General features: G+C 47.6%; 1 pseudogene; it reads left to right on the top strand.

Moving 5' to 3' along the window:
• The first annotated feature begins 9959 nt into the window (after positions 1-9959).
• Positions 9960-12811, top strand: LOC141087852 (piwi-like protein 1 pseudogene; annotated as a pseudogene).
• Positions 12812-13378: the final 567 nt, after the last annotated feature.

The following is a 13378-nucleotide window of genomic DNA, read 5'->3' as shown; positions in this document are numbered from 1 at the left end:
TGGAGCAGCATTTACAGGGCCCATTATACACTAGAGCATTAGAAATGGGGCCCATTATGTTTGGAGTATTACTTGGGCCCATAAGACAGTGGAGCTTCATCCATGGGGACCAACATATACTGTAGCATTATGTGGAGCTCATCATATACTGTTTCAAACATTATATGGGACCAATGATTCTGTATGGAGAAATAGATGGGCCTCGTCATGAGATGTAAAAAGTGAAGTATTTTTCATTGTACTATACCGCTATTTCTCTGCCGTATCGGAGCATGATGAGTTGTGGTATGTGTTAAAGGGGTGCTCTTTCGCCCAGGGCACATGAAAACCTGGAGCCATCCCTCCCCCCCCACAACTGTAGCCAAATAACCCCCATTTTTCAGTGCGTAGGTGTGTTTCCTGTCCTCCTCTCACTGCCGACTTTTATTCCCCATTGACTTACATTGGGTTTCGTGTTTCGGGACGACCCCGACTTTTCCCTATAATCGGACGATCTTGCTCGACCCGACTTTTGGAAAAGTCGGGTTTCACGAAACGAAACTCGACCCTAAAAAACCAAAAGTCGCTCAACTCTACCCATGACCTCTGAGGGAGACCCAGCTTTCTCACACTGGGCCCTACATTATGCTACAAAATTTGTTGGTAGTCTTCAGACTTCATAATGCCATGCACACGGTCAAGCAGTCTAGTGCCAGAGGCAGCAAAGCAACCCCAAAACATCAGGGAACCTCCGCCATGTTTGACTGTAGGGACTGTGTTCTTTTCTTTGAATGCCTTTTTTTTTCTCCTGTAAACTCTATGTTGATGCCTTTGCCCAAAAAGCTCTACTTTTGTCTCATCTGACCAGAGAACATTCTTCCAAAACGTTTTAGGCTTTTTCAGGTAAGTTTTGGCAAACTCCAGCCTGGCTTTTTTATGTCTCAGGGTAAGAAATGGGGTCTTCTTGGGTCTCCTACCATACAGTCCCTTTTCATTCAGACGCCGACGGATAGTACGGGTTGACACTGTTGTACCCTCGGACTGCAGGGCAGCTTGAACTTGTTTGGATGTTAGTCGAGGTTCTTTAACCCACATCCGCACAATCTTGCGTTGAAATCTCTTGTCAATTTTTCTTTTCCGTCCACATCTAGGGAGGTTAGCCACAGTGCCATGGGCTTTAAACTTCTTGATGACACTGCGCACGGTAGACACAGGAACATTCAGGTCTTTGGAGATGGACTTGTAGCCTTGAGATTGCTCATGCTTCCTCACAATTTGGTTTCTCAAGTCCTCAGACAGTTCTTTGGTCTTCTTTCTTTTCTCCATGCTCAATGTGGTACACACAAGGACACAGGACAGAGGTTGAGTCAACTTTAACCCATGTCAACTAGCTGCAAGTGAGATTTAGTTATTGCCAACACCTGTTAGGTGCCACAGGTAAGTTACAGGTGCTGTTAATTACACAAATTAGAGAAGCATCACATGATTTTTCGAACAGTGCCAATGCTTTTGTCCACCCTCTTTTTTATGTTTGGTGTGGAATTATATCCAATTTGGCTTTAGGACAATTCTTTTTGTGTTTTTTCATTTAAGATAAATTAAATGAAGATAATAATACCAAAGAATTTGTGCTTGCAATCATTTTCATGAAGAAACTGAGGATTATCTGACAGAATTGCAGGGGTGTCAATAGTTTTGGCCACAACTGTATAGGTGATACTGCTGTGTATATATGTACACTACCGTTCAAAAGTTTAGGGTCAGTTAGAAATTTCCTTATTTTTGAAAGAAAAGCAGTTTTTTCCAATGAAGCAAACATTAAATGATTCAAAAATACACTCTATACATTGTTAATGTGGTAAATGACTAGTCTAGCTTCAAAGGTCTGGTATGTAATGCAATATCTTCATAGGTGTATAGAGGCCCATTTCCAACACCATCACTCCAGTGTTCTTATGGTACTTTGTGTTTGCTAACTGTGTAAGAAGGCTAATGGATGTTAGAATACCCTTGAAAACCTTTGTGCAAGTATGTTAGCACAGCTGAAATAGTTTGGCTGATTAGAGAAGCTATAAACCTGACCTTTCCGTGAGCTAGTTGAAAATCTGGAGCTTTACATTTGTTGGTTCTATTAAACTCTCAAAATGGCCAGAAAAAAAGAACTTTCGTGTGAAACTTGACAGTCTATTCATGTTCTTAGAAATGAAGGCTATTCCCTGTGAGAAATTGCCAAGAAACTTAAGATTTCCTACAACGGTGTGTACTACTCCCTTCAGAGGAGAGCACAAACAGGCTCTAACCAGAGTAGAAAGAGAAGTGGGAGGCCCCGCTGCACAACTGAGCAACAAGACAAGGACATTAGAGTCTGTAGTTTGAGAAATCGATGCCTCACAGGTCCTCAACTGGCAGCTTCATTAAATAGTACACGCAAAACTCCAGTGTCAACGTCTACAGTGAAGAGGTGACTCCGGGATGCTGGCCTTCAGGGCAGAGTGGCAAAGAAAAAGCTATATCTGAGACTGGCTAATAAAAGGAAAAGATTAATATGGGCAAAAGAACACAGACATCGGACAGAGGAAGATAGGAAAAAAGTGTTATGGACAGACAAATCCAAGTCTGAGGTGTTTGGATCACACAGAAGAACATTTGTGATGCAGAACAACTGAAAAGATGCTGGAAGAGTGCGTGACACCATCTGTTAAGCATGGTGGAGGTAATGTGATGGTCTAGGGTTGCTTTGGTGCTGGTAAAGTGTGAGATCTGTACAAGGTAAAAGAGATTTTGAATAAGGAAGGCTATCACTCCATTTTGCACCGCCATGCCATACCCTCTGGACAGCGCTTGATTGGAGCCAATTTCATCCTACAACAGGACAATGACCCAAAGCACACTTCCAAATTATGCAAGAACTATTTAGGGTATGTGCACACGCTGCGGATTCTGCTGTGGATTTGGCCCTGCGGATCTGCAGCAGTTTCTGCTGCGTTGTACAGTACCATTATAATCTATGAAAACCAAAAAACGCTGTGCACATGCTGTGGATTTTTCCGCGCTGATTTGCTGCGGGTTCAAATCTGCAGCATGTCAATTCTTTGTGTGGAATCCGCAGCGGTTTCACACCTCTTCCATTATAGAGGTGTGAAACCGCAGGGCTAAACCGCAGGCTAATCCGCAGGTAAACCACAGGTCTTTTGACCTGCAGATTTACCTGCGGATTTTGCAAAATACGTGCGGAAAAATCCGCAGACCAATCCGCAGCGTGTGCACATAGCCTTAGGGAAGAAGCAGGTAGCTGGTATTCTATCTGTAATGGAGTGGCCAGCGCAGTCACCAGATCTCAACCCCATTGAGCTGTTGTGGGAACAGCTTGACCGTATGGTACACAAAAAGTGCCCATCAAGCCAAAACCAACTTGTGGGAGAGGTTTCTGGAAGCATGGGGTGAAATTTCTCCAGATTACCTCAGCAAATTAACTGCTAGAATGCCAAAGGTCTGCAATGCTGTAATTGCTGCAAAGGGAGCATTCTTTGACGAAAGCAAAGTTTGAAGGAGAAAATTATTATTTCAATTAAAAATCTTTTTTTTCGAACCTTGTCAATGTCTAGACTAGATTTTAAATTCATTTGGCAACTCATTTGATTAATAAAAGTATGAGTTTTCATAGAAAACACAAAATTATCTGAGTGACCCCAAACTTTTGAATGGTAGTGTACGTTTGTGTATATATATAATACATATATATATATATACTGTATATACAGTAAGTTCAGAAAGTATTCAGACCCCTTTAAATTTTTCACTCTTTGTTTTATTGCAGCCATTTAGAAAATGCAAAAAAGTTCATTTTTTTTCTCATTAATGTACACTCTGCACCCCATCTTGACTGATAAAAACCAAAAATGTAGAAATTTTTGCGAATTTATTAAAAAAGAAAAGCTGAACTATCACATAAGTATTCAGACCCTTTGTTCAGTATTGAGTAGGAGCACCTTTTGAGCTAGTGTAGGAAAGCGAGTCCCCACTGTGTCACCGGACCGGAACCAAGGAGACTGTCACCAAGGTTCCTAGGGAAACTGTTTCCGGAGGACATAATTAGAGGACGGACCAGGGACAGATCTAGAAGGCGTGGGGGCGGAGCAGGTCTAAAAAGAAATGAGAACGCCAGCAAGGGGCACTCGACAGAGCGGGAGAGAAGGAGCAGGAAGTCTAGGTGGCGCCAGAGAGCCAAAGCCAGAAGGAGTGAGCAACGACCAGAGAGATTGGAGGGGGCTCACCATGGTCAGGGGGGAGACAGCACCGAGCAGCCCAGCAGAGGGACGCCGATCGAACAACCACGCTGCCGTCACTTAGACCCGCGGTTGCGGCCTGCCCGCCGCCACCCGTGGCCGCCACTGCCCGACTCCAGCCCGCAGTTGTGGCCTGCCCGCTGCTACCTGCGGCCGCCGCCGCCCGACTTCAACCCGCGGTTGCGACATGCCTGCTGCCGTCCGCGGCCGTCACTGCCCGACTCCAACCCGTGGCTGCGGCCTGCCTGCTAACACCCGCGGCCGCCGCTGCCCGACTTAAGCCTGTGGTCGCAGCCTGCCTGCCACCGTCCGCGGCCGCCAATGCCCAACTCCAGCCTGCGGCCTACACATCCAGGGCCCCGGCCACCACCATCCCAACTCCGCCGGGAGGCACAACACTGAGGAACTCTTCAGGGGCCTGTTGTGCCCTCGCTCCACCTGGGCATAGGAACACCAGAGGCTTACGCCAACTCCTCGTCGGCTCGGCCCAGCGGCTGAGATGCCGAATAGACATCGACCACCTCTCTGCCGGACGTCAGAGAAGGATAAGTGACACATTGTAGTTGATCAATCGTAGTTCTTGGACCCGTAGTCGGCCATACCGCGGCCTCATAGTTACCGGTTCCGTCCGGGTAGTTAATATCGTGTTACCTGTGTATTATTGTTTGGATCCCTGCGAGGATAACTTGTCAGCTTGCTAGTTACTCAAGATAGCCCCTATATATACTGTATAAAAGTTGCATTTTAAGCTCACTCCGGCTCCCGTCTCGTCACTGCATCCTGCGTACCTGCGATTACTACATTTGGCGTAGTCGGCAGGAGCAGAGATGTTGCGAAGGTGGCCCCCGGTCCAGTTTATCCTTGGGGGCTATGCTGAGTAACCTGTCCAGGTTCTCCAGCAGCAATACTATGCTGTTGAGCTGGACGGAACAGATGCGAGGGCTATTTAGGATGCATCCGATGACCCCTGACCTAGAGGCTGAGGTGGCCCTAATGGCATTGGACGGGGAGGCCCGGGATTCCGTGATGTTAAGGCCCCCGGGACAGCGAAACACCTTTATCAGGGTGTTACTGATCTTGGAGGAGACTAATTGGGACCCAATAGACGTGGGAGAATTGAGAACCCGGTTATTCAGTCATATGGAAGAGGAGATTATCACCCAATACTTGAACGTCCTTCAAAAGCTATACACGGCCATTGAGCGAAAGGACGGTGTAGGCGTAGAACCCATTGACATAACCCTACGCGGCCTCTTAGTGACCGGGCTCCGAGACCCCCTGACAAAACAAGCATTGCGGGAGCAGGTCCGGGTAAACCCGCGTATGGCTTTCTCCGAGTTAAGGAGTTAGGCATGTGCCTGAGAACAAGAACAAGGGCTGACAGTCCCCGTGGGGAAGGTCCGGAGCACTGAAGTCTCCATGAACGCGATTGGAGAGCCCTAATGGGTGGAAGAAATGAAACAGGAGCTGAAGAGCATTAGGGGTGAATTGGTCAAGGTGAAGAGAAGGGCCAAGGCCACAAGTGGTCGGCCTGGGCTGGGCCTGGCACCCTGGGGCCCTTGTAATCCCACGGGCGGTGGGTCTCCACGGCCTCGGGAGTGCTTTGAATGTGGCGAACTGGGCCACTTCACCCGAGAGTGCCCTCAGTGTGGGAGATACCCATCCCAGCGGCCATTAAACTAAAGGGCTCTGAGCTGGGGGGACGCCGCTTGGAGCCAGAACCCACAACACAGGGTAGTGGAAGTCCCGAAGATTTGATTGCAAAGTGTCCACTGATATGGGCAGAGTTCGAAGGACGTGCAGTGCGCTGTCTGGTGGATACGGGGTCGCAAGTTACAACCAAGCCGGAAACCTATTTCCAGCAGCACTTTACCGAGGCTATGAGGCCCCAGTGGGGGTCCATGATTAAGCTACTAGCCATCATCCAGCTACCAGTCCTTGTCGTTGGAGTAGCCTGGATGCAAATTTCATTGTGCGGCAAACAACTCGGCCGACGAGGTGTGGTCCTGACCCAGGGAGACGCAAGCAAAAGACACACTGTCACCCTAGGCATGAACATATTAAGGGAGTTTGGCAGTCTACTTCCTAGCGAGCCAACCCAAGAGACTTTGAAACAATAGGGCTCCCGCACTCCCCAAGGGCAGGTCTTCCAACAGCTGGTGCGGGGGGCGCGGGTCCTACAGGACTGCCAAGAGGGAGAGGTGCTGGGAAGAGTGATCGTGCCTGCGGCCCCTCAGCTCATGATGCCGCCAGGGCAGACGGTGGTAGCCCTGTCCGTCCGGGCCCATGTACCTCTGGAGGGAGTAGAGGTACAGGTGGAGCCGTGCTTATCGGAGCGCCTACCCCCTGGAATCCTAGTGGCCCGCGCCTTGGCCACCGTGGAGGAAGGGGATAGCCCTCGTGCGCTGAGTCAACCTAGAAGATCGAGACGTCGTCCTAAAACCAAGTGCCGAAATGGCAAAACTGGTGAAACCTCTGGAGGAACTGCTCCCGACCCCGGCATTACAGCTAAAAGTGAACGCGGTGGACCCATGGGCGGTGACTATACATTCCATCCAAACCGCCGGGTCCTCACCCGAAGAGAAGGGCCGAGCCATCTTAGAGAAAATGCGAGCAGAACTCTCCGGCCTAACCCCGGCCCAAATACACTGAGTAGAAGCACCACTGGGCCAGTACCGAGAGGTATTCGCCAGTCATGAAGACGACTTCGGGTGCACCACGGCAATCACGCAAGGCATTCACACTGAAGGAACGGCCCCTATCAGAGAGCGATACCGACAGATTCCCCCACAACTATACCAAGAGGTAAAAGCGCTACTGGGCCAAATGCTGCGGAAAGGGGTTATCCGGGAAAGCCAGAGTCCTTGGGCAGCCCCCATTGTGTTGGTCTGAAAGAAAGATGGCACCTTGCGGTTCTGAGTGGATTACCAAAAGTTGAACACCTGTACCATCAAAGGCTCATACACGCTGCCCCATATAGAGGAGTCCCTACCCGCCCTGGGAAAGGTGGTGTTCTTTTCTACCCTGGACCTGGCCAGCAGGTACTGGCAGGTGCCAATGTCAGAAGAAGACCATGCCAAGACCACGTTCGTCTTGCCCATAGGACTGTTCGAATTTAATCGCATGCCGTTCGGGCTAGCCAACGCCCCCGGGACCTTCCAACGGCTAATGAAGCGATGTCTGAGAGATCTCAACTTTGAGGCCACTTTGATATACCTGGACGACATCATCATCTACACTGCCACCTTTGAGGACCACTGGCAGCGGTTGGGGCAGGTGCTCGGTCAGCTGCAAAGGTACAGGTTGAAGGTAAAACCCCAGAAATGTCTCTTGTTCCGTACGCAGATCGAATACCGCCAAGGGCGTTAGACCGTCTATGGAGAAGGTCACCGCAATACAGGGGTGGCTACTCCCGAGACGGTAAAAGATGTGCGAGCCTTTCTGGGGTTGGCCGGATACTACCGTCACTTCGTAAAAAACTTCGCCCGCCGGGCCCGAGCCCTGCAGGACCTGCTGAAGGGGGCCCCCGCCAGGGCCAATAGTTGGAAGATCCAGTCTCGGGAACCAAAGGAAGAGGCCTTCTGAGATCTCAAAACCGCCCTCTCAGAAGCCCCAGTGTTGGCCTGCGTGGATTTTTCGCAGCCGTTCATACTGTACACCGACGGGAGCTTATACGGGCTGGGAGCTGTATTGTCACAAGTACAAGAAAGCCGGGAAAGGGGAAAGAGTGATCGCTTACGGTAGCTGATCGCTTCATGTCTCCTAACGCAATCCTGACAATTACAGCTCCTTTAAGCTCGATCTTCTCGCGGTAGTGTGGGCCATGACAGAGTGGATCACGGAGTACCTGGCAGGCTCGGAGGTAGTGGTACGGACTGACAACAACCCGCTCGACAATGCCAAATTGGGGGCCCTAGAACAACGGTGGGTGGCCCGGATGGCCAAATTCAAATACAAAATCATCTACGAACGGGGAGCGGAGAATGTACATGCCGATGCCCTCTCTAGGATTCGACGTGCAGCCCCTGGGTAAAGCTGGGATGAAGAACTGGAAGGAGAAGAGACGCCGTTCGCTCTAACCCCTGCCGGAATCACAGCCGTAACCCGAGAGCAATCCCATACAGGACCCGCTGCCCTACTCCAGCCCACAGTTGCGGTCTGCCCGCTGCCACCCGCGTTTGCCGCTGCCTGGCTTCAGCCCGCGGTTGCGTCCTGCCTACCGCCACCCGTGGCTGCCGCTGCCCGACTTCAGCCCGTGGTCGCGGCCTGCCTGCCGCCATCCGCGGCTGCCATTGCTGACTACAGCCTGCGACTGTGGCCTACACGTCCAGGGCCCCGGCCACCGCCATCCCGCCTCCGCCGGGAGGCACAGCGCTGAGGAACTCTTCAGGGGCCTGTTGTGCCCTCGCTCCACCTGGGCGTTGGAACGCCAGAAGCTTACGTCAACTCCTTGTCGGCTGGGCCCAGCGACTGAGACGCCGAATAGACACCGACCACCACTCTGCCGGATGTCCGAGAAGGATAAGTGACACGTTGTAGTTGATCAATCGTAGTTCTTGGACCCGTAGTCGGCCATGCTGCGGCCTCATAGTTACAGGTTCCGTCCAGGTATTTAATATTGTGTCACCTGTATATTATTGTTTGGATCCTTGCGAGGATAACTGTTGTCAGCTTGCTAGTTACTCAAGATAGCCCCTATATATAAAAGTTGCATTTTAAGCTCACTCGCTCCCGTCTCATCACTGCATCCCACGTACCTGCGATTACTACACTAGTACAGCCATGAATCTTCTTGGGAATTATGTAACAAGTTTTTCACACCTGGATTTGGGGATCCTCTGCCTTTCTTCCTTGCAGATCCTTTTTCTTCATTAATAAATTTGCAAAAATTTCTACATTTCTGTTTTTTGCAGTCAAGATGGGGTGCAGAGTGTACATTAATGAGAAAAAAATGAACTTTTTTGAATTTACCAAATGGCTGCAATGAAACAGTGAAAAATGTAAAGGGGTCTAAATTAGTGATGAGTGAGAATACTCGGTAATGAACGGTACTCGCCAGAACATCGCTGAGCATTTCCGGGATTATTCGGCGGGAGCTCTGGTCTCCTCCTTGCATGTTTGGCGCTCTTTAGTGCGCCAATCAACATGAAGGGATTGTCTGCCATGCTCTGTATTGCCGCAGCCATCTTGGTTGTGGTATTACAGTGATTGGCTGGCTGCGCAGCATCATCAGGTGTATATAACACCTTGCGCCGCCCTGCTCATCCCAGTCAGCTACGAAATCACCAGTGTAGGGAGAGTTGCTGCAGTGATAGGGACAGAATAGGTGGGGTATCAGTTACTGTGGGTATACCATTGTTGACTCCACAAATCCAGCTAAACCAACAGTCATTCTAATTATGACAGGGTATATAGATATCAGTGATAGTGTTCAGTAATAGGTAGGCAGGCAGTGTATGTGGCTATATACTGTATATATATATATATATATATATATATATATATATATATAAGTGCAAGGCAGCAGGCAGTGTATGTGGGTCTATAGATATCAGTGCTAGGCAGCCAGGCATTGTTTGTGGCATACTTTATTGCATACATCAACAGGGTCCACTCCATTACTGTCTCCTGCTGCTGCCTATTACATATATTGACCATATATACATAGCCCCAGGTATCAGTGGCCAGGAATATTATTTTGGGCATTTTAATCCTGATTATTTTATTCAAAAGTAATCCAGAGCACACTTTTTTATGCATTTAGTTGTTGACACTGTACAGCCTGATCCTTTTCATAGTACTGCGTGAAAATCCAGCTATTTTAAATGGGTTTACCCATCCCAGCGATCACATCTGAGTGCACAGAAAATTCTGCCATTTTTGTGGTATTGTAAAAAATTTTTGGAGTGTCTTATACAATTTCTTGACACCATTTTCCTGCCAAAACAATATTTAGCTGCCAAAAAAATATTTTGCTACAGGGCAGATATTTTCCCCAGGGTTTTGTCCACCACACGGATCGCATATCATTGCGTTTAAAATTGTGCCATTTCAAGCCTCCATAGAAGTGTTTTTGTTGTGTCTTAACCTACTTATTGACACAATTTTACTGGCCAAAAAAAATACAGGTCAGATATTTGAAAGTGTGATATCTCCATCACACGCCTCATCTATCTGTGGGCTACAAATTGTGGCAAAAACGCTCGTGCACACCCTCCTCATCTCCCGCCTCGACTATTGTAACCTCCTACTCTCTTGCCTCCCCTCTAACACTCTTGCACCACTCCAATCTGTCCTAAACTCTGCTGCCCGACTGATCCACCTGTCTCCGTTATTCCCCAGCCTCTCCTCTCTGCCAAACCTTCACTGGCTTCCTATTGTCTCTGGACAATAGGCTCCAGTTCACAATCCTAACATACAAAAACATACAAAGCCACCCAAAACCTGTCTCCTCCATACATCTGTGACATGATCTCCTGGTACTTACCTACACGCAACCTTCGATCCTTCTCTACTCCCCTCTTATCTCTTCTTCCCACAATCGCATACAAGACTTCTCCCGTGCTTCCTCCATACTCTGGAACTCTCTACCCCAACACATCAGACTTTCGCCTACCACAGAAAATTTCAAAAAGAACCTGAAGACCCACCTCTTCCGACAAGCCTACAACCTGCAGTGATCTTCAGTCTAATGAACTGCCGCACAACCAGGTCTACCCTCTCCTAGTGTATCCTCACCCATTAACTGTAGACTGTGAGCCCTCATGGGCAGGGTCCTCTCTCCATCTGTTCTTGTGTGTGTCTTGGAATGCTCATGTTTATTGTACCTGTCTATGTATGCCCCTTTTTTACATGTAAAGCACCATTGAATAAATGGCACTATAAAAATGAATAGTAATACTAACTCTATTCAGCCGTGCACAAACTATGTCAAATTGATTGCTAGACCTCAATGGGTCTTGTATCAGTACCATGTTGACTACAGTCCACAGATGGAATCTAGATCCCTGAGGTCAGTTCTACTTTACCAGCATGATGAATTAATAGGAAAAGCATGTGGTTTTGATGGAGATGTTCTTTTCTTGCCAAAGAAACAAAATAAGATCAATGAGATGGTTAGTCGAACACGCAATGGAGAAATAGTAAAGATTACAATTACTTTGACAAATGAGTTACCACCAAATTCACCAACCTGCTTTCGCTTTTACAACATTATATTAAGAAGGCTTCTGAAGATGATGAATATGAAGCAAATAGGTCTGAATTATTATCACCCAAATGATGTTACAGAAGTCAGAACACACAACCGATCTGTGTGGCAAGGATTTACCACCTCAATTTTACAGTATGAGATTAGTATCATGTTGTGCATTGATGTGAGCCACAAAGTACTTTGAAGTGAAACTGTTCTGGATGTAATGACAGGTACGGTACTGCATAAGGAACATGCCTCTGACTGGGGGGCCCATATGGCTAAAGCTAGAAAAAAAAATACGGTTCAGTGCCCAATTCCCCCCTCACACTACTCCGCAGGTAATGCACTAATTGGGATGCCTAGCTGTCCAATGGGATTAAAGGGGAAGGGGCCTCCAGCCACACCTAATGGGGTTAAATTCAGGTGCCTGGGTTCAGTGACTTCTTCTTTCCTCCGGCTGACCCCTGGAAGCTTTTGTCCCACCTTCCCTTTCTTATATATTTAACAGAGTTTAAATTGCCATACTATTTGTCCACTTATTAAAAAAAAAAACCTTGTTAACAATAGTAAGTCACAGTGGAAAATATGGAGAAGGGCAAGGGTTCGCAACTGCTCATAGGCCTGCTCGCCTATCGGTCACAGACAGGGCCCTCAGCAATGAGCACATTACAAAATGTAAGTGCATTTCTCTGCTTATGTAATTAATAAACTGGGACCGACCTGTTTCAACCCATCTAGACCTGTCTGTGTTTTCATTACGGGACTGGTGGGAGGGGGGAAGGCACTGTTTGCGATACACGGGTCCCCACAGTCTGTACAATTTGCACTCGAAAATTGCATCACATGCCTTCTATGATGCTTGCAGTAAAGAACTGATTGAACAGATAGCTCTTACCAAATACAGCAATCTTACATATCGTATTGATGATATCAACTGGGATTTAACTCTGTAGTCCACTTTCAAGCAGTCAGATGGCAGTGAAATCAGTTTTATCGATTATTACAAAAATCAATACAATACAAGAAGCTGATCACAGACCTGAAACAGTCTACTCTCATACACAATTCCAAAAAAGCAAGAGGTCCAGGAAAAATGCCAACAGGGCCTATTATTCTGATTCCAGAATTCTGCAATTTAACAGGTTTAACTGATAGAACGAGAGCTGATTATTCTGTAATGAAAGAGCTAGCAAATCACACTCGACTAGTAGCAGAACAGAGAGAAAAACAAGTGGGAACAATTTTGGACCAAATTCAGAGAGATGACAATGTACAGAAAGAACTTCGGGATTGGGGACTAAGTTTGAACAGTAAACTTCTGTCCTTCACTGGAGTTTACTGCTGTTTGTAAATAATAATTTGCCCCATTACCTTCAATAAAAACACTTTTGTATCCAATTCTTATGGCTGCTTCATGACTGGGGCTCAAATGCTCCAACTCTACTACCACCATCATCATCTTCTGCCTAGAGGCAGTTACTGTGCAAACATTGTATTGTGGAGTTTCCTGTGTGTGTAATTTGAGAATGAATGACTCTTCTCCTCACAGGAATCTTGACCACCGTAATATACATCATAACCTGTCAGGAGTACAACCATCAGGCATACACCACATGAGAACGCCACACTACCCTAGTTAGTGACACTATTTTACTGTAAAAAATAATAATACAGTGTGGTATCTCCGTCACATGCCTCACCTATCTGTGGGCTAAAAATGTTGCATTTGAGGGCTCTACCAAGATGGTGAGTGGCGATGACACCATAATTAGCATCACCAGCCCACTTCTCTGTGTTCAGAAACGCTCTCTGCTCACAATTAAAGAGGATGCATTGCAGGCGGAGATTGATGAGATGGAGCAAGGAACCATACAGGGTGATTGCACACAGCCCAGCCTCATCTCATCCCAACGTGGAT

This window comes from Dendrobates tinctorius, unplaced genomic scaffold (assembly GCF_039654945.1).
Source record: "Dendrobates tinctorius isolate UK_male_01 unplaced genomic scaffold, ASM3965494v1 ptg000036l, whole genome shotgun sequence".
NCBI lineage: Eukaryota > Metazoa > Chordata > Amphibia > Anura > Dendrobatidae > Dendrobates > Dendrobates tinctorius.
The sequence above is the reverse complement of the archived record's forward strand: the minus strand, read 5'-3'. Positions and strand labels throughout refer to the sequence as shown.